The sequence below is a fragment of the Drosophila miranda genome (assembly GCF_003369915.1).
Source record: "Drosophila miranda strain MSH22 chromosome Y unlocalized genomic scaffold, D.miranda_PacBio2.1 Contig_Y2_pilon, whole genome shotgun sequence".
NCBI classification, from domain to species: domain Eukaryota; kingdom Metazoa; phylum Arthropoda; class Insecta; order Diptera; family Drosophilidae; genus Drosophila; species Drosophila miranda.
Window position 1 is genome coordinate 16,859,542 of NW_022881614.1, and position 21,883 is coordinate 16,881,424.

Consider the following 21,883-nt stretch of genomic DNA (forward strand, 5'->3'; position numbering starts at 1 on the left):
GGTTGATCTTCTCATTGGTGCGAGCGTTTTTTATGATCTCCTCTGCGTAGGGCAAATCAAACTCACCGATGGACTGCCTCTTCTGCAGAAGACCCGGCTTGGGTGGATCGTATCTGGCGGTGGACAGAAGGTATCAAGCTCGGCGCTTTTGGCTACGCACAATTGTCCAGATTCGATAGCTGAGATGGAAGCAAGGTTGGATAAAACTCTTCGTATGTTTTGGGAAGTTGAGAATTGTGTGGAGGCTGGGTTGAATACCAAAGAAGAAGACGATTGTGAAGCACATTTCGTAAGCCACCTTTCACGGTTGCCATCCGGGGAGTATGCAGTTCGTCTGCCGCTAAATAACAATACTGATCGTTTAGGAGAATCTTATGCTCAGGCTTATCTACGGTTCATCAGTCTGGAGCGAAAACTGGAGCGTAATCCTACACTCAAGGAGCGGTATTCCGCCTTTATGAGGGAGTACATTGATTTGCATCATATGCACCAAGTCAACCCTGATTCCCGTAGTCTCTGCAAATATTTCTTGCCTCATCACTGTGTCCTAAAGGAGGACAGTACGACGACAAAACTCCGTGTCGTTTTCGACGGATCCGCAGCTACATCAACTGGATATTCTCTAAATGATGTGATGATGACAGGCCCTGTTATTCAGCCTGCATTGTTTAACATATTGATTCGCTTTCGAACATATCCAGTCGCTCTCACTGGGGACATTTGTAAAATGTACCGCTGCGTACGAGTGTCTCCACCCGACAATTTGTATCAGTGCATCCTATGGCGAGATTCCATCGAGTCCGAGGTTCAAGTCTACACATTAGACACCGTCACATACGGGACGAGGGCAGCATCATTTTTAGCGGTCCGCGCAATGCACCAGCTGGCCATCGACGAGGGTGAGTCCTACCCTCTTGGCTCAGCTGCTCTGCGGCAGGAGTTTTACGTGGATGACCTTATTTCGGGCGGTAATTCGGTCGCACAGGCCATGGACAAGATGCACCAAACATCAGCTTTACTGTCCCGTGGTAATTTTAGACTTAGGAAATGGTGCTCCAGTCACCAGGAAGTACTTGAGGGAACCCCTGAAGATGACATAGAGAAGTTCCTAAAGTTTAATGATGGAAGCGACATTGCCAAAACTCTCGGCTTAGCGTGGGACCCTGCTTCGGATCAGCTGCTTTTTGCCTTGTCCGCACTGGACACAAACTCAAAGCCATCAAAGCGGTCGGTTTTATCTACGATTGCGCGGTTCTACGACCCTCTTGGATTGATAAATCCAGTCATTGTCAGGTGCAAAATCTTCCTTCAGCAGCTTTGGAGAGAAAATTTGGATTGGGATGAAAGCCTACCCTCAGCGTTGCATTCAACTTGGATGGACTTGAGAAATAGTTTGGCAAGCATTTCTCGGATCTCATTTCCTCGCTTGGTTCTTCGTTCTAGTGTGGCTACAGAAGTTCACGGATTCTGTGATGCCAGCTTAGAAGCATATGGCGCTTGCGTGTATTTCGTGTCCAGGGAAGCCCAGTCTTTAAGCCACGTTTGTGCTCAAAGTCGCGAGTGGCGCCGCTAAAGACTATATCGATTCCTAAGCTGGAATTAAGTGGAGCCCATTTGCTTGCGAAAATCATGCAGAATGTAAAGGACATGGGAATCTTTACAGGTCGGATCTATTGCTGGTCGGATTCGTCAACAGCATTATCTTGGATTAGGGACGAGCCAGCTAAATTTCAAGTTTTCGTGGCAAATCGAGTGGCATCAATTCAGGAGTTGACGGCAGCCATGGAATGGCGCTATGTTCCCACATCGTTAAATCCTGCTGCAGGCCCATCCTTTTTGCTATGCTCCAAGGATAAGTGGCCTGTATCTCCATCTAACAACATAGCAACTTTGGAGCTTCGCAAGAGAGGATTGCTAATCACGTCTCCACATGCCGATCTCACGTCCGGATGCAAATTTGCGAATTCATTCTTTCGCATGCAGGGCACATTCGCCTACATGCATACATTTATACATCGTCTTAGGCATCCAGGACTCACCGTTTCTGATATTCGGCAAGGAACGCATCTTCTAATTCGACACATTCAGCTGGCAAATTTGTGGATGGACATAAAGGAGATTCGGCGCAATGGTCAAGTCATGAAATCCAGTTCTATTAGTTCGCTCAACCCGTTCATCGATCATTCTGGACTACTTAGAGCTGGAGGTCGTCTTGGCAACTCATCGCTAGGATTTGACGCTCAGAACCCGCTCATTCTGCCAAAGGGACATTCCATTACCTTTGCGCTGATAAGATATTATCATGAAAGAAACCTCCATGCCGGACCTCGCGCCTTGCTATCCAAAATTCGGCTGGAATATTGGCCCATTGGAGGTGTTAAGGCAGTGTCAAGGGTTGTCAGCAGATGTGTGAGATGCTTCAGGACTAGGCCGCGCATGGTCGAACACATCATGGGAGACCTACCTAAGGAACGTTTGGAAGGATCTCGAGCTTTTGAAGTCACTGGAGTAGATTACTGTGGACCTTTTTTCTACCGATCAGAAATCCGCACGAGGCCTCCGATCAAGTGCTACATTAGCGTATTCATCTGTTTCACTTCTAAGGCTATACACATGGAGCTCGTAAAGGATTTGACCACCGCATCGTTTCTAGGCGCACTAAAGCGTTTTACTTCCACTCGAGGAAGGCCAAGTCAAATTTGGTCGGACAATGCGACAAACTTCGTTGGGGCCAAGAACGAGCTTCTGGAGCTAAAGAAGCTTTGTCTGAGCGAACCGCATATGAAGGAGGCCCACGAATCCTGCTTGGCTGACTCGATCGACTGGCGTTTCATCCCACCTCGCTCTCCGCATTTTGGCGGGTTGTGGGAAGCGGCCGTGAAGACCGCAAAATATCACCTGTACCGCTCAGTTGGACCATCTGTGCTTAGCTTCGACGAGCTGCGCACTCTGATCTGTCAGATCACTGCAATTGCTAACTCTCGCCCTTTGCTCTCGCTTTCAGAAAATCCTGATGATTTAGACGTTTTGACTCCTGCTCATCTGCTTTTAGGCGGCCCCCATGAGCAAATCCTCGAGCCTGACCTAACGAAGCTGAACTACAATCGTCTGGATGGCTGGCAGCGGGTCACCCAACTACAGCAAATATTTTGGAGCCGTTGGCGCGAAGAGTATCTCACTCTTTTGCAAGAGCGCGCGAAGTGGCGTACCCCCGCGCAAAACATCTGCAAGAACGACCTCGTTCTGGTGAAGGACGAAAATCTTCCTCCAATGCGTTGGCCACTGGCTAGAGTGGTCGATGTCGTTTTGGGCAAGGACGGAGTGTGTCGCGTCGCTGACCTGAAGACATCCTCAGGAAACATCAGGAGGGCCGTCACTCGGCTATGTTTGCTGCCCCTTAAGGAATCTGTTGAGAGACTAGCTCCCAACGGGGGGAGTATGTTCGGGCCAGCCGCTGAAGAATAACCGTAACTTTAACATTATTATTGTATGAGCAGAGAGAGCCGCCTATGTTGTAAAACGTTGACGTTCTGCAGAGCTGCTGCGCTCTCCCGCTAAAGGGGCTCTCTGCCGCCGCCACTTCGGCAACTACTTTGATCTGCTGCCGCCACTTCGGCAATCACTTTGATCTAACGCCGTCGTCTATAGTTTAGTTCTATGCTAACCCCTCTGCGCATTGGTTGCATATCGATCTCGCATAAGGTTTATCTGGCAATAGCAAGCAATCGGCTTCCGCTAAGCCACCAAGATTAAATACGAACTATAAAGTTTAACCCGAAATCTCTTTTCCTTTTTGAAACACATAGGTGCCAAAAAAGCTTGGCATCTCAAACAGTTCCTAAGATCATCCGATTATGCAGTTAAAGTTCCTAAGATCATCCGATTATGCAGTTAAAGTTTCCAAATATCATCCGATCTTCGAGCTTTTGGCTCGGTACCGCTTAGCTGAACTTGCAGAAGTTGGGCTGGAGTTATTGACTGAGAATCGATTGATTAAAGCGGACGTGTTCACTCGAGAAGGGTGTGGGTGTGGGTGTGCTCTCTATGTGTCCAATATTTTGACAATATTCAGTACGACATATGGGAATTGCCCTACACGTTGATGGTCCGAAGTGCTGCGGGCTTTTTTTGCTGAGGCGGAAAAAAGGGGGTGGGGGAAGGCTGTAGCGGAAGGAGATGAAGAGACAGAGAAGTTTGGTTAAATAAAGAGAGATGGATTCCCAACAGCTGGCTTCGCATTCCGGCTGTTGCGTGTGTTTCATCTATTCCTGCAGTACACTTTTTCCCCAGCTTCCCGTTTTCAATACACCCTCTCACTCTCTCCTCTCTCTCCCTCTTCTCCTCTCTCCTCTTTATGTAATTACGAGAGCATAAATAATCCATCAGCATCAGGGCGTAGGAGCGGGATAATGGATATCGTTGCGTGTTTTTGTGTTTGCTATTATTCTGACGCCCCGCCTCCCCCATTGCACACGAAAACAGTTGCATAATTGAATATTAATTATTCAGAAAATTATTAAATTGAAAACGGGAGATAGGCTTAATGAGGACAGCATGTGCTCACCCGAGGCGCCGCCGCCGCCGGAGGTCATAAATCAAGAGGCACTAAAGCAATGCCTCCACATTCTGAGCCCCTCTGCCCCCGGTATTCCTGGAGCAGTTCAATTGGAATCTGTTTGAAAGAAGATGTTGCGCATTGATTGATTAATCCAATCAAATACGATGATGGACTGATAGATCCATCAGAGAGACGCTCCTGCTGGTCCCGACCATCCTCCTACTTCACCTTCTAGCCTCGAGGTCCATCGCAGGCTAACAAACAGAAATGTATTCACTTCACAGATTGCCCATAGAGCAACTATGCAAACAGTGGGGCGGGGGAGGGAGAGGCAGTCGGCGAGAGGAGGGTAGAAGCCATTGAATTCCCTTGCTGATTAGAGTAATGCACTAGGGGATACAAAGCAAACAAAAAGAAACGAGTACAAGTTCGACTATTCCGACAGTGGCTTCATTGGCAGCATAATGTAGCACATACATATGAGTACCCTGAAGCTTGGAGTTGGAAATTGTATCAAGCATTAACGGGAAAAGTCAATCTCGCGAGGCAGAGCGGGGCCAAAGCCACGACAAGTGCGACGGCAAATACAAATGAAAAGCAACTCTCGAAGCTGTCAATGTGTCACCAGAAACAAAAACAAAAGCAACAGAAGCCAGAGCGAGACCAGAGGCAGATTCTGAGGCTGAGGCCAAGGCAGCCAAAAAGATGGTGGAATTTCGGCTTCCGAAGATTAGATACCCTTGATTCTATGGCAGCTTAAAGAAGAATAAGAGTTATATGGACTAGTTTTACGAAAAAAAACCTCCAATAGGAGTACCGAGTATATTGACAGAATAAGACGCAGAACACCCTTTTGCAAAGTCGTCATACCCGACGCTAGGGTAAGAGAGCATAGTAAGCAAAAAATCAGGTGTAAGAAGCTGCAGCAGAATCGAGGGCAGAGAGAGAGAGCTACGTAGGTAGAGAGCCAGCGAAATGTCTTTAATTTATACTTGCACTCAGACAGATAGAGTGGGAGAGAGCAGCAGCAGAGCAGCGGCAGAACAGCAGCAAAAAGAGAGCAGCCAGCAGAGGTTCAGTAAGAGCTACATCGAGCAGCGTCAATATCAATAACCATAACGGTAAATGAAACAGAGAGGGAGACAAAATGTGAAATATGCCAAGCAACGGAATTGATGCAAATGGAAAATGTCAACTATTTGCGTGTGTAGCATAACGGGAACGAACATGAGCAGCGTCACTGGAAAAGAAAGAGAAATATAATGGAGCGAGAAGGGAAAGAGGGCGAGACCAGGGGAGAGGGAGATACATGTGCGGTCGCATGTTTATTTATTCATTACAAGTAATTTCCCATGCTCCCCCAGCTACTTCTCTATCTCCCCTCTCTCGCTCCTCCTAACACTTCGCTCTCTTCCTACTCCATTCCTTCTCTGCTGTCCTAGACTCAGGGAATAATATAATATTTTTACAAATTTATATTCATGCCATTTGGCAATGTGCATTTTTAAAACAAACTTTCACACAAACACACACACACAATGTAGCGGCAACAGAAAAGGAGAGGGGACTGTAGCATGTAGCCCGGGTAATTACGCAAAAAACATAAACTGTTTTCAGTGTAGCCAAGTGTAGTAACAGAAGCTTCAGCCCTGGAGCTGGAAATAAAAGATAAACTCTTAAGATGCTTTTCGTAAATGCCTTAGTAACCAGTACGCACAAAGAAGTAAATTCAACATTTCAGTCATTTTTATTGTAATTTCCTCTGGGGTTGGAAATTAAATAGTATATTTGCAGTGTAGCTGCTAGCTTCCAAATCTTTCAATACTAACTGAATTCTGACTTTAGCACATAACTAAGTTAAGTAGTTGTTACCCCTTTCAGTCATGCTTTTCCAGCTTCCACCGGTAGAATGACACCCATTGCAAAACATCAAAAGCCTCTTAATCTAATTGGTTTTGTAGCTGTAAGAAGCCTTCAATCGTAGAACACTTGTACCTCCAACTTACAGAAGGGAACATCCAGAGCCCAGCATGAATGCAGCATTAATCTCTACTGGCTCAGAGGGGCCCAAGGTTGCTGAGATATGCATGTCCGCAAATTTTCTTCATTCAAACGCAATCAAGATTGCAGTACTCTGCCCATTGGCAGTTTATTCACAGACACACCCCCTTGATCCTGCAAAAATGACTCTTATCAACGGGGTATCAGGGGCTGTAGCTCACCTGCTACTCGTATCAATTGCTATGCAAGTCTTCATTGGGAAGGACAGGGAGTTTTTCAATGCTGTTTTGCCTTAGAATGGAGCCGCACTACATTCCATACCCAGCCATCTCTGCATAAATTGCAAGTGATATGCATGGTTCGGCATACGCTTTGTGCGACCACGCGTGGCAAGGTTGCAGGCAATTCTGTGGAGTGGACGGTGCGAGCAGTTGCAGCGGGGCTGGCTTGCGTAGGAGTATCCCACAAATTCAAATGAAAAACAAGCTATACATATTTTGACAATCCCTGATATTGGCATTGACGTCAACAAAACAGAAAATGTGGGCTGGCCTGGCATTTCCCAGGCAAATAATTCCGAGTGCAACATGATAATAATGCAATTGACAATTTTCGTTGCCCACGTCAATTAATAATGCCGCTCTGTGAAAATGCTCATTTGCATTCGGCAAACATAATTTTCTTTGCGTTGCATTTATGTTATTATATCGAAATCTTCTCGGGCCACACACAGAAACGGAATAATTAATTTTCTTGACCTTATCGGCTATCCCTTTTGAAGGAGACTTTGTGGGAATGTGATGGGTTTTGCAGAGGGCCAGGCAGTTTAGCTTGGAAAACCATCATCATCGTCATCATCAACATCAAATAAGTTGACCCCCTGCGGTCAATCCCCGGGCTCAAGCTCTCTCACGAATTGAATGTAATGGTCATGGCCTCTGCCCCAGAGCCCGCACAAACACAAACACATCCACGTCTCGGGGTATACATGAATTTTCAAATTTTCAACATGCAGCAGCAGCTGAAATCGACTTTGGCACTAACACACTTCCATCATACAGCCCCAGCCGCAGCCCCAGACTCGGACTCCATTTCAGACAGCAATCATCTAGACTCCTCTGCGGTCATTGTGGCAGGCCCATTAATATGCTGCCACATACCGAAGAGGCACGTCAGACACACAACTGTGCTAATTTCGTAATCAAATGTATTTTGAGCAGAAATTACATTTCCAACTCGACGCTGAGATTGGATGGCGATGGCGATGACGATGGCGATGTCGGTGTTGTGGGGGGGGAGGGGAGTGCCGAGTAGAGCCGAGAGAAGGATTACAATTTTATTACCAATTCTAATTTGTTTCCCCCTCAACTGTAGCCAATTACTATGTAGATGAGTGACGAGTTATGAGTGACGTTTGGCGCATCCTCAGAGGACCAATTGAGATGCCTGCATGAGACACCCATTCGGAGGAGTCGGTGACCCCGGAGTGCATTGCCTTCCTCCAGCTTCGAGAATATTCCAAGGCCCCTTTGAATGCCATTCGGTAATTGTACATTCAACAAAGTGATAGTTAAGCCCTGCTCGACTTTCTCGGCATAATCAAGATGATAGTTTATGCCCTGATACTGAATTGATTTTCATTCGGCTCTAGCAAAATTATTAAACAAATTTACTTTGATTCAGTCGAGTGAAACACAAAATGCCATAAAAGGAATTATTCGGATTTTCATTGAAATGAAATTGAAAATAATACCATATTTCACTTTATGCCAGCTCTGATTTCTCGGAAAATAGTTGATTTTTTGCCGGATCCTTGCGTTGTCAAAGTAACGGCACATACGCACTGGACATTGGGCCAGATACTCGCACACACAGATACATTTGCTGTTTGCTTGAGCTGCGCTAATCCTTGGTTGAGAAAAATAACAGGAAAGAAACCAAACTCTATGCTTGGAAAGTAATCAGCTTACACATACAGAACTAGGAAAATGGCAAAAGAATTCGAATTTCTATCAAAAATGTGCAAGCATATGTGGACGTATAACGTATACGTAACATGCCCTGTGGTGGGGGTAAGTCAATGAAATTCATTCCTCTCCTTTGCAAATTCATATAGAATGGTTATGCATTTCCCATCTATATGGCTGGGTTTTTCTTTCTGTTAGAGGCATAAACCTTGTTTATTTTAAGAGCCATAGGTATCAAAGTTGTAACAAAATCCCTTTAAACCAATAAACAATTTCCTAATCCACTCCAAACGTCAGTATCAGTACTACTAATAAGTATCTCACCGTCGTAACACACCCACTACTGGAGCCTGCTTTTGTTAAAGTCCTTTTCAGGGATCCCCATAAGATTTATGCGATTTCCGTGCGGTGCTATTTCTATGCAGCTGTCGCTGATAAACTGCAAGCAGTCCACGTGGCATGGGGGTCAGGTGAGATGAGATAGCAACAAATGAACATACCCCATATGATGGAGCACTGGAATGGCACTGACGACACTTGAAATTGTTTTGCGTGCTGGATCCAGCAGAAGACATTCGTCAAAAAAGAGGTGGGCGGGGAAGCAGAGAGAGAGTTACGACAGAAAGAACAACTTCTGAGGACATTCATCACGTCATTCGTGTCAAGCATCAGTGTCAGCGTTTAGAATGTGCTTACTTCAAGTACGGGGATATGTATCGCACATCCTTACAAGTGGCCCTACAAAGTGCTTTTCATGTTGTGAATATCCTTTTTGTTCTGCTGCTGCTTCTGCTGCTTATGGCCTTGCCGTGCCAGAATATATTAATTAGCCAAGGAGCTGTTTGGAGAGGGCAGGGCAGGGCTGGGCAGGGCAGGGCGCCGCTGTAGCGTCTGCCAGCGGGAAAAGGCATTGGCAGCAACAAAGGCCAGAGCAAACACCTGAGATCCGCTCCGCTGGGGGAAATGTTACTATGTTTCCAACGCAGCCTTGTCCGTCCGCTGCTGTTTGCCTTTGTTTCTGCTTCTGCCATTTCCTGTTACCTTGCCAATTTCCGTTCCGGGAAACGGCAACCTCTTGTATACCTGCCCCTGGCCTAATTTATTTATGTTTGTCAAATTATCCCACATAAACGAATCAATAAGGTTCCACAAAACTCACGTCACGTCCTTCTTCGGTGTCGCTTTTGGCTTCCAATTTGCCAATTTCCACTGCAGCAGCAGCTGCTGCTGCTTCTGCTACTGCGACTGAGTTATTGCGAAAAATTGTGCAGCAAAGGGGCGTGGCACGTGCTGATTCCGAGCCGCTAGCCTGCCTTGCCTGCTGCCAAATTTTTTTGCAATACTCTTTCGCCCTCCTATTTTTCTCTGCTTTTGGCAGCATAAATACATTCAATTCCCCTGTCAGGTTACATTGTAAGCACAAACAACGAACAACTTTTTACATGATGCTAAAAGAACGCCACAAATCGAACCCAGACGCAAGACTCACACACACATATAGATTTATATTTATATTCACAATATATGTACATATAATGTGGTGGGGCCCTGGCAGCCATTTGTTTGCGGCTCTTATTTACGTCGTGTCATTTAATGAAGTTTCCACGCACTGTGGCACGACTTTCAATGTGTTCCAGTTGGATCCATGGGGATTTTCTGCTCATGGAAATCTCTTGTTGGACTCTATTTATAAAAACAACATCGGAGAGTGCTACTTTATTTATACTTTTCGCCGAGAGCATGAGTAAAAGTCTTTGCGAAAGCTGACAAAAACTTTTCAAATCCTTTCTGGCAGGAAAAATTAATTTTGGAACATTTTCCACCCTGCCCTGTATTTTTTCTCACCTCTTGGGCCGCATGAAATATTCATGGCCTACTTTTTGGGGCTGTCAGCAAATGGCTCTCCTCTTCTTGTGTGCCCCGGCGCGTGCTGCAGGCCAGAGAAACAATTACTCAACAAATAGGAAAACATATTAAACAACAATTTACGGAGCAGAGTCCTCGCATAGTCTTGCCACTACGGCAGACTTTGTGAATCACCATACATAAGTTGAGACAACAAAAGCAAAGCGTATGCGAGTGCCATAAACAAGAATATAGCTGGTATCCTTGCAGGAGGAAGGCTAACGGAGAAGACCTACCAACCCTCTGGGCCCGGCCAGAACCATGTGTTTGTCTTCCTTCCGTTTGCGTTGCTGTTCTTGTTTAGGTGTACGTCTCCGTTTCGGTTTTTGTTTGGCCAACACAGTCTTCATGTACGAGAATCCTGGGTAAATTAAACTTTATGCCGTGGCCCTTCATTACAGATCGGTTCGTGAGGTGCCCAAAAGCGATAAGCGAAATGGAATGATGGTGAATCTTCTCTAGGAGCTGTTGCTGTTTCTGTTTCTGTGGTTTATGGGTCCTCAGATATCTGTAGAAGAGTACGTACAGAGGGTAAAGTTGTGTATAAATTGTGTCAAAAGTGTAGCAAAGCATTCAAGAATTTGTTGAATTGTGTTTTGTGAAAGTTTTACTCTGCAGTTATTTAATTGAATTTGCCACCGATGGCGCTGTGGCTGTGGCTGTTATCTGGCTCTGGCTGCCACAACTGACCCGGGGACCCGGCCACTATCCACCCATCCAACCTCCAACCTCCATCCTCCACCTATTCCTCCGGAAAAGTTCATATTTTCTGTGTGTGTTCGTAATTCCTCGTTTAGATTTCCGACTCAGAAGCCTGATGGCCGATGTGCGGTGAAGGATGGATGAGGGGAAATAATGCGGCCAGAGTTGTTGCCTGCACTCGCCAGTATTTTCGAAAGTTTTTACGATTGTTTATTAAAGAACTAAGCGCTCTTAATAAGCTTATGTACAGGGCGTGGCCCAAACTAAGACTTGAAGCAGTGGCAACAGAAGAAGCAGTAAAATGCTTGCCATCCAAAAAACAATTCAAATTAAATTGAAAGTCCAAAACGCTCAGCGGCCATTCCCTGCGACTTTAGCTTCTGCATTTTTGCCACTGACAGCAGCCCCAAGGAAACGCCTGCAACAATAAAAAAAAGAACAAAAAAAATTAAGAGAAAGCAGCGAGAAAGAGAGAGCCGGGACGGGACCCCCTCTGGAGCCAGACACAGGGACACTGTGATTGTGGAATTTGTTTTAAAATAATATTGCATGACTGCAGGCACTGCTTGCAGCAGTAGGCGGTAGTGGCAGTACTAGCAGCAGCAGGGGGGGCATGGAAAAGCTTAAAGAATGGGGAGAACTTTGGCTAGTCGCACGAGTAAAGACACTGCCATAAAGTGTTTACGGGTCACGTTAATGGATGTATAAAGAAGTATAATGAAGAGCTTTACCAACAAAAGCAAGCTTGAAAGAGAGGCTCCATAAAGAGAGAAAGTTGAAGAGATGCAAATTGATTAAAAACAATCGAACAGCCAAACGTCTCCACAGCCAGAAGCTGGGATTAGATGGATGAAAGAGATGTTTATAAACACCCCAAGGAGACACAAATTCATTAATATGAATGAACAACAGAAAAAGAAGTGGCCGTTCAGCCATTTCTTCAAACACTTGTTATTAGATTAAGTGACTTGTCAAATAGTTTTCTCCTGCTCCACAGACAAAACAGACAGAACAGTGAATGAAATTTTGGTTTAATCACCACACTTGTGTGTTTTTTGTCCCAATCACTTAGTTAATTGATCTCGAATGCAATGCACTTAAGTATCTCGAGAGCCCCAAAGTTTGTTTAGCCGTAGAAAATCACTTAAAACGGATTTTCCTCATTGGGTGTATAAACAGTTTCAGTTTCCGTTTCAGTTTCAGTTCCAGTTTTCCCCATCGTGTAGAATGCAATTAAAATGGAAAATGGATTAAGCTTAGAATGCGCCTGCCCGGGGACCCGAATCCAGGTATTCGAATCACTTCACTCGGAATCGCAACCTTCGAATTAGAGTGGAGATACCCGGCTGCAGGATAAAGTATAATCAGCAAAAGCAAACCAAACCAAGAGAGAGGGGGCAAAATTTAATTGTGCGAGTGGATCAAGGGAAGGTGAGGGGGAGGGGAAGGGGAAGAGATGACGTAGGGGTGTGTGAGCTGGAGCCACGGGAGTTCGCTGCTCCGGCAGCCCCGTCGAGGACATCGCTTTGATGAGTGCAAGCAAACAGGAGGATGCATTTCCTTGCATAATTTTCGGCATTTAATCGGATTACTGCAGGACTCGACAGCAGCAGCAGAGGCAACGTTGAGTTGTCCTTGTGCAAATACATTTATGGCCAGGCTCAAAAGAATTCAGTGCAACCGCGCCCGATTTAATAGCATTAAGTGTCATCTGTTGTCGTCGGTTGTCAGCACGTGTTCCTCCGAGTGTTTTGAGCCTCTGCTTAACCAGAAACCAGAGAAATTAATTGCTCACCCTTAACCGAAGTTGTGTTCGTTTTAACACTCCCAAAGCGGTTTCCGCTTACGCTAGCCCACAGCCCACATCCCACTCCCAATTCCATTTGGTCTTTCATTCCCGATTCCCTTGGTTACAGCCACCATCCAGCAGTATCCGGGAGATCCTGACCAAGTGCGTGGGCGTGCGTTTAATGCCACTTTGATTTTCATACTATATCTAGCACCCATCCAGCCACTCACACTGGCCCTCTCGCCCTTAATCGTTTTTCCACCGACACTTGGGGGCAGAATGGGGGCGGACTTAATTACGCACGTATGGCTTTTTAAATTGGGTTTACTGGCGGTGTGTAAATGTTAGTTTTATGTGAATTAACTATTATTTATGTCTATTAAGCGAGGTGTTCCGCGGGCCCTGTTGTGTGCGGTTGGCTGGGGTTGAGGGGCGTAGCTAAATGAGATAAAAATTTTATTAACTTGGGAAAAGAAATGGGAAATTAATATACCGCCAGAAGGTGGCGAGAGACAGCTTAATAGGGTGCTACATTTGGGAACCACTAAGAGCAAATAGAGAAGGATCAGATGCAGGACCTTTTTGGGGGGTTACATATCACAGTAGAGCTTTTGACCCTAACACGATACCGAAAAAAATCTCCTTTTCCAAACGGTGTCTAGGATTTGCAGAGAATTCGTCTCAAAACTTAAACTGCTCCGAAATGTGACAAGTCGAGACACAGGATCCAGCCAGAGAACGCCATGAACAAAGCAGTCACCCTCGACTCCAACAGGCTTATGTTCGCTCCTTGGCACACTTTCTCCTTGCCACTGCCTCCCTTTGGAAGGCAAACCAGTCACAGAGGTTGCCATTGACAATGGTATATGGTTACAAATAGACGGTACACATCAGATAGCAGGTGCTCCGGTTGCACACTGAGGAAAACGCCTTCTTTTTGGAAATGTACTCCCAAGGAGAGTTAACCATGTCAACACTTGAACTGTTGTATGCCCTTTTCACCCGATTTCTTCGCCATTTTGGGGGTCTAGTCTTGTTTTTCACAGTGTAGATATGTGTACATATTTCTCCGAATAGGCGCTGCCGCACTGCCCCAACCCGCCCCAACCGCAATTCATTTCGCTTAAGCTTCGTTAAACATATTTAAAGTACGTGATGTTAAGTGTCTTCTGGGCATTTGGACTCCAGGCCCCAGGCTGCGCAGTCCTTGCGCGGGGTCTTTACCTTCTTGCATAAGCAAATTTTAATATGTTTAACTCGTTTTTGTTGGGGAAGAGGGTGCCGGGAGCAAGGGGAGTGGTAAGTTTCAAGGGATCGGGAGAAACTTCTGGCGTTAATTTTTAACAAGCTTTGTTTGGGCATCATTTGAGAGCCGAGAGCTTGTCAACGTACATAAATGTCATCCGTGGAGCGCTCATCCATCAATGAGCTTTGAAAAATTAACACTGCGAGTGGCACTGCCAAAGGACTTTCGATCCACGACGGAAGGAAGGCAGGCGGAGAGGATGGATGGGAGTGAGGGGGCTTGTGGCCTGTCGATTTAAATTATGCAAAACGTTTCGTACGATTCCCCGGCTCTGGTGCCGAGGCTCGGTCTGGGCCTGGGCCTGCCAAAAGGTATGCCTGAATGATGAATTATATTGGCCAACGAGTTAACGCTGTTGGTAAAAAGTAGGAGAGGGAGTGAGGAGTGGGATGGGAGCTGGGGTTTGGGAATTGTGGTTTGTGCAAACGATTCTGGCATTTCCATAGATTAAATTTGATTAGAGTCCGCTATGTGATCAACTTATGGCCAGTCGGCCATCGTAAAAGGGCCGTAAAGTCATGACACAGTGGAACCACAACTAAATGGATTACCGTTTTAATAATTTATAGCAAAATTTAGTGGAGAGAAATTAACATTTTGTGGGCAATGCACAGTGGGACTCGATTTCGGTGATTTAGGTGATTATTATTGAAAGTTCTTATGGGAAACTAATGATTGGATCGTGACAGCGAGCACGTGATCCGCCCTCAGAGCGCAAACAGTGTGCTGTAACAGAGAGCAGCTGTTAAAGCAGAGCTGTAACCGGGAGCAGTAACAGGCTGTTAACTTGAGGTGTTAACAGCGATTTGGCTCTGTTACAGAGAAAAACTAAAGCGTCAATCACCAGCGAGCACGCGATCCGCTCTCAGAGCGCAAACAGTGCGCTGTAACAGAGAGCAGCTGTTAAAGCAGAGCTGTAACCGGGAGCAGTAACAGGTTGTTAACCTGAGGTGTTAACAGCGAATTGGCTCTGTTACAGAGAAGAACTAAAGCGTCGAGCTTATTTGTAACGGGGCAACAGATTACTCACGAACAACACTTCTTCACCGACTGATTTTTAGCCCTTCAGACACTTTGAATTGACAGCGAACTAAGTTTTATTGTTCTCCAATTAGATAAGATAAGATAATTGACTCGACTCAATTAGCAGCTGCTTTGGCGCATTATTTTACTCTATTCCACTAATACTCTTGTCCCCCACCCATTTGGTTTGCTTTCCCTCTGTTTTCTGCTACTCTCTGCCCCCCACACACACTCTTGCTGGCTTTCATTCATTCACCCACGACGATTCTGCACAAGGCACACACGCCTTTACACTCGTACACCCCACAATGCATCAGTCACCACCGCCACCCACCGCCCTGCAACCACCCAACCCCTCACACCCCACACCCCACACCCCACACCCCACCCGCCGTCCAGCTTGCTAATACTTTTTTACGTATTTCTCTCTTTACTTCTAGTTGTGCTTTTGTATTTGCCAATTTTAATGAGTGTAGAAAGCAAATTCAAAAACTTAAGAAACAGAAAACAAAAACAATAAAATACAAAAAAACTTTTGCAAGAATAACACCAACAACATCAACAACAACACATTATAAAAATTTTTTACAACAACAACAAAAAAAAGCTTGTTTCAAAAACTCATTTCAACAATAACAACAAAAAGCACGTATACACAATGTGACAATAAAATAGAGAGAAAGAGAGAGAGAGAGTAAGAAAAGAGAGAGCGCACAAAGAGGAATCCAATTGCACGAACTAGAATGAGAAAAATTAACTGAAAAATCATCATCAACAACAACAACAACCGCAACAACACCAGCAACAGTGATAGAGAAAAGCACAAGCAAAAAAGAAAACACCGAAATAAAATGCAAATAATACCAAAATTAATACAAAATTAATACCGACAAATTACCAGCTGCAGCAGCATTTTTCGCTCGTCCTGTCCCTTTGCTTGCCGAATGCCTTTGCACTACCACACTCTCGGTGTTCCCGTCGTAGTGTGTGAGTGTGTGTCTCTCTCTGTGTGTACCTCCCACCAACAACACCACCTCCACCACCACTACCACCACCCCTCTAGCCACATATGTATGTGTCCCGCATCCGCCCCACGCCAAACCCTCGATCGGTGTACGTTTATGTGCGTGTGTGTGTGTGTAGCACCCAAGTATTTACCACCTAGAGAAATAGAGCACGCACCCCACAAACACCAACAAATCCACCAATCAGCACCACCTTCATAAACCACCGTTAAGAAGCAGCAGCAAACAACCAGAAGAAAAGCAAGAGCAAGAGAAACCACCAGCACCAGCACCACCACAGATTGTGGCAGCCTGAAGGCAGGTCAGTGTCGTCGTATCGGGGGCACGACAGTAGAACCAAACCTGACCCGACCCGACCCGCAACCAAATCAAACCGAACCGCTCCAAACCGAATAGAACCATCCACAACCAGTCCTGGTCTTCCTTCCGATCTGCTCCTCCGATATCTGATCCTCTGATACCACCAAACCACATACCAGCACCACAATTGCACATTACTACCATAGATACCCCAGGCAGTACTACTACCGCATGGAGCGCGGCGGCACCAGCGGTGGTCGGCAGCATCAGCAGTCGTCGCAACACCAGCAACAGCAGCAGCAGCAGCAATCGCACCACCAATCGCACCACCAGCGCCACCAGCATGTGGTGGCCGTGCACAGCTATGACCCCTATCTGACGGCGGGAGGGCGGACGAGGAGCATACCTCGGGCACCACGTCTTTTGACAATCCCGCCACCAAAAAGAAACCACCCAAGCTAAAGCCAATCCATCGATCCCTCTCCATGGCCATCGACAACTACGCCCCCGCCACGTCCTCCGTCTCGATGGGAGATCTCGGTTTGGACATGGATCTCGATCTTAAGCTCGACATGGAGCATGGCATCCTCATCAGTGAGCAGCCGCTGATCCATCGCTCCGCCTCGCCGCTACCCCTTTCCAGGTCGGCAGTCGCCCTCCATCCTCCGCAGACCCTTGCCCTCCCAGCACAACAGCAACATCTACCCCATCCAGCCCCCGGTATCCAGCGCGCTGGCAGTGGTGCCCTTTCCCCAGCTCTCTCTGCCCGCCAACAACCCCCCCACCACCTCCTCCAACAACAACAACAGCTACACCATCAGCAACAACAACAACAAAAACTACACCACCAGCAACAACAACAACAGATGCATCTGCACACTTTTCAGCATTTGGCCGCACAGGCCGCAGTCGCAATCGCAATCGCACCACCAGCAATCGCACCGCCAACACCCCCATTCGCATCCGCTTCCGTCGAGCTCACCCACCTCCCACGCGGTGAGCCCGGTGCTCGGCCAGGGCCAGCAGCAGCACCAGCACCAGCAGCATCACCGCCAGCAGCCGGACATTTATCTTGTGGGCTTGTGGGTATGGGTATGGGTATGGGTATGGGTATGGGTATGGGTATGGGAATGGGTATGGGTATGGGTATGGGTATGGGTATGGGTATGGGTATGGGTATGGGTATGGTATGGGTATGGGTATGGGTATGGGTATGGGTATGGGTATGGGTATGGGTATGGGTATGGGTATGGGTATGGGTATGGGTATGGGTATGGGTATGGGTATGGGTATGGGTATGGGTATGGGTATGGGTATGGGTATGGGTATGGGTATGGTATGGGTATGGGTATGGGTATGGGTATGGGTATGGGTATGGGTATGGGTATGGGTATGGGTATGGGTATGGGTATGGGTATGGGTATGGGTATGGGTATGGGTATGGTATGGGTATGGGTATGGGTATGGGTATGGGTATGGGTATGGGTATGGGTATGGGTATGGGTATGGGTATGGGTATGGGTATGGGTATGGGTATGGGTATGGGTATGGGTATGGGTATGGGTATGGGTATGGGTATGGGTATGGGTATGGGTATGGGTATGGGCCGCTCGCCGTTGGGAGGGAGCACATCCCCCATACAGTTCATCGATGTGGACGATGTGCCCAACCCGACGGTCGTCGCCGCCCAACGCCCGACGATGCACACGCACCCGCTAAAGAAGAACATGTTCCGGCGCTCCGACACTATTGACGTGCATCCGTCTACCAGTTTTCCATTGAAGAAAACGCATTCCTTCCACGCCCAGCAGGATCCCGCCGCCCTGGACCAGATACAGTTGGCCGTGGCCTCCGGATCGGCCGCACCCAGTCGACGTACCAGCTCGGTGCGCGGCAACTTCCTGATGCCCGGTCCGCCAGGAGGTGCCAGCGGTGGCAAGGAAATCCCGCGTTCCCCGTCGCCCAGTAGTCGGGGCTGCCGCTCGCATCGCTCTTTTAACGATCCGGGCCGCAGACCCAGCACGAAACCCGAGTCCGTGGTGGAGTCCCAGATCCGACATCCCTCGCTGAACGACGATCTCATGGAGCCCATGGACGGACGCAATCTCTTCCCCCCCACGAACCTATCGCTGGAGAACGAGCTCTTCGTGGAGTCGCGCTCGCGCAGCAACAGTCACACCAAAATGGAGGAGCTGGGTCTCGCCCAGCTGACTGCCGCCGCCGTGGCCGTGCAGAGGCTGCGCAAGGCCTCTGGCTCCTTCGAGGGTGCTGTCGACGGCGGCCTGAGCAGCCACACCGCCACCCATCCGCCCGCCACCTCGAGCAGCGTCAAGCAGAAACGTGAGCCGCACCCCCACTCCCGCCAGCAGAGCACCCACAGCCTTGAGCTGGACGGCAGACCCTCGACATCCGCAGCGGCGGCGGCGGCCGCAGCGGCAGCAGCAGCGGTCGGAGGCCATCCGCTGCAGCTCCACAGCGCTGCGGCCGCGGCCAGTGCGGCGTACCACTTCAAGAGGGGGGCACAGCACGGACGCTCGCTCTACCTCTCGCCCAGCAACCTGGAGGAGCTGACCGTGCACCGGCCGGGTGTCCTGGCGGCAGCGGCCGCCTTCCAGGGCACCAACGCCAGCGCGAGCGTGAAGCAGGCCAAGGCTCTGCACAGCGCCAGCATGCGGCTGAGAAGCTATCGTGAGACGTTGAGCGCGTTGAAGAAGTCGAAGAGCTTCATCGGGGACGCGGGAGTAATGCAGGGAGCCCAGGCGGACGACGACTTTGAGCTGAGCTCACCCCACCGACGGAACAGTCGTCCGCTGTCGACGGCAGTTCCCAGTTCGAGCGTGAACCTGGACGAAATCAAGCGCAGTCCCCGTCCCATCTCCATCTCTGCTGCCGCCTTCATCGACGAGAAGCGACCGAGCTTCGAGCGGAAGTCCTCGCTGAGCTTCGACCAACACGAGCTGGCGGACGCAGCCTTCGCCGCCGAGGTGCTGCGACCCTTTCACCACAAGCTGGCAGCCGGGCGGAAAGGCTCCGTGGGCGGGGGCTCGCACAAGCTGAAGAAGAAGTCGCTGAGCGACGAGACCGACGAGGACGAGGAGGCAGATCGCAAGCGCAAGCGCATCGTCTGCATCGTCCTGGCCACCGTGCTCCTGTGCCTTGTAAGCGCCGGCGTGTTCATCGTCGTCGTCACGCTCACCTCCGGCTCGGGCCAGTCCGGAAAGAAGGCGCACTCCTTCAGCAGAGACACCCCGGTCCACTACACCGGCATGCGGCCCTCATGAACTCCAACGCCCACGAGGATGCTGTCGAGAGTAAACGTCGTCGTCGCCCCCCCCCAAACAGTTGTTGTCCCCACCCTCTGATGAGATTAGACTCGATTTCGTTTGCAATTTGGCTTTCGCTTCCGCTTCGATTCCGTGCCCCGTACCCCGGGTCAGGCTCCAGCACCGGTTATGGCCCTGGCTCGGACACTGATTCCCTTCAGCCGGATTGCCTAATTGACGTTGGGCCACTGCCCACAGTAGGAGGAGGAGGAGCAGCAGCAGCAAGAGCAGAACATTCAGCTGCAACAATCGATTTGCCTGTAAGTAGGCAATGCCTTTTGTGTAAGGATCTCTAACCCCCCGATGACAGGGCCACCCGGACACGGTTATGTGCCGTGGGGGAATTGAAAGACTTAAGCTTTTAAAAATATATTTGTACGTGTATCTCCGAGTGCATTGTCATCCCCCCCTAGAATCAGCAACAACTTCACGCAAATCATTGAACGAGGTCAGGCTCCAGCTTTTGTCCATTGTCATCCATGCAACACACTCACAAACATCCCCTAACACGCACACACACACCCACAGTTACCACAGAAGACAGTGTGACGGAGCATCATGGCCATATGTTCTTATAGACCATAAAGTTGTGCAAATACAAATATGCCAGCATGCCACCATGCCACCAGGCCACCATACCATTACCCCCGCAAAACACAAGGAATTGTCAAATATTGAGCTGGCAAAAGCTCAGCAAAATCCCCGAGCATTACATAACTGACTATCTGGCTAACTGGCTTCTCTCCTAACCTGACTGCCACACACGGACAGCACGCCACACAGGACAGGCTAAGGCCCAGACACGCACACAGGCATACAAAATGATACTGTACTTACTTTGCCTTGACTTTAATGACTCTGGCTGCAGCAGAAGCCGCAGAAGGAGCCAGGCAGCAGCAACAGCAGACAAAGCCAAACTAATCAGCACGTGTATATGCGTGTGTGCGTGTGTGCGTGTGTCGTGTGGCACAAACAACGGTAAACCGTCTCCGCGGGGGAGGGGGAGTAAGTGGGTGAATGAGTGTGCGAGTGGCCGAGAGACGTGGAGGAGGACCTTTCCCTTCGTCATCCTGATCACCTTTTATGCGCTCGCTTAATAGTTTTGTTTGTGGTATGCGTACCGCCAGCCCCACGTGTGTATCTGTGTGCGTGTGTGTGTGGGGGGGGGGGGGGGGGGGGGGGGGGGGGGGGGTTTGCAGCATCATTACGGTACGGTACAGTTGGTTTCCTTTTTTTATTATTACACTGGCTTTCACTGGTGTCGGTCGTCGGTGCAGAGGAATATTCCTACTCGTCTCGTACACAGCCTTCATTTTGCGTTGACGACATGGAAACTAGGTTACTTTTCCATGAGTGAATGGCTGAAAGTGGAACTGGGCCTGGGAGTGGCAGTGGAAGTGGGGATGGGGATGGGAGAGTGAGAGCGTGTAGAATGTGCAACAAAAAAAAAGTAAAAACTAACAACAATTGTTTATTATGAAAAGCAAAAGGCGAAAACCATCCATGCCAATGACAGTGCCCGCGCTCAGTTGGCTTCAATGGCCCGACCTTGTCAACTGGCAGACGGACCAGTGGCAACAAGCATTTGCAGCACATACCAAAACAGGCAAGATATTGACAGGCACACAACAAAAAAGTCATGGTGCAACCTTTATATGAGGAGAAAATCGAACTGAGAAGAGAGAGGGAGTCCCAGTTCTATGCAGCCTCATTGAACAGTAATCTAGTCGCCATTCTGCATCTCAGATTTTCCTCCTTCCACTGCGATTTATTCTCACTTAATCAATCGTTGAAGCAGATTACAATTTTCAAAAGCAAGATGTAATACGAGGTGATCACGCAATTAATATCCACTCTTTTCTCCGCAATAGCAATTAAAAACGATTGTATTCCATTCCGAATTGAAAGCCCACCTGTTCTATTATTTCCATGCCATGGCTTTGCATTTTCCATGCCATGTTTCTCCAGTGGGTAAAATGGTTAA

At 48.2% G+C, this 21,883-nt stretch overlaps 1 pseudogene; it reads left to right on the plus strand.

Moving 5' to 3' along the window:
* Window positions 1–16,253: 16,253 nt before the first annotated feature.
* On the plus strand, window positions 16,254–19,899 carry LOC117194188 (annotated as a pseudogene).
* Window positions 19,900–21,883: the final 1,984 nt, after the last annotated feature.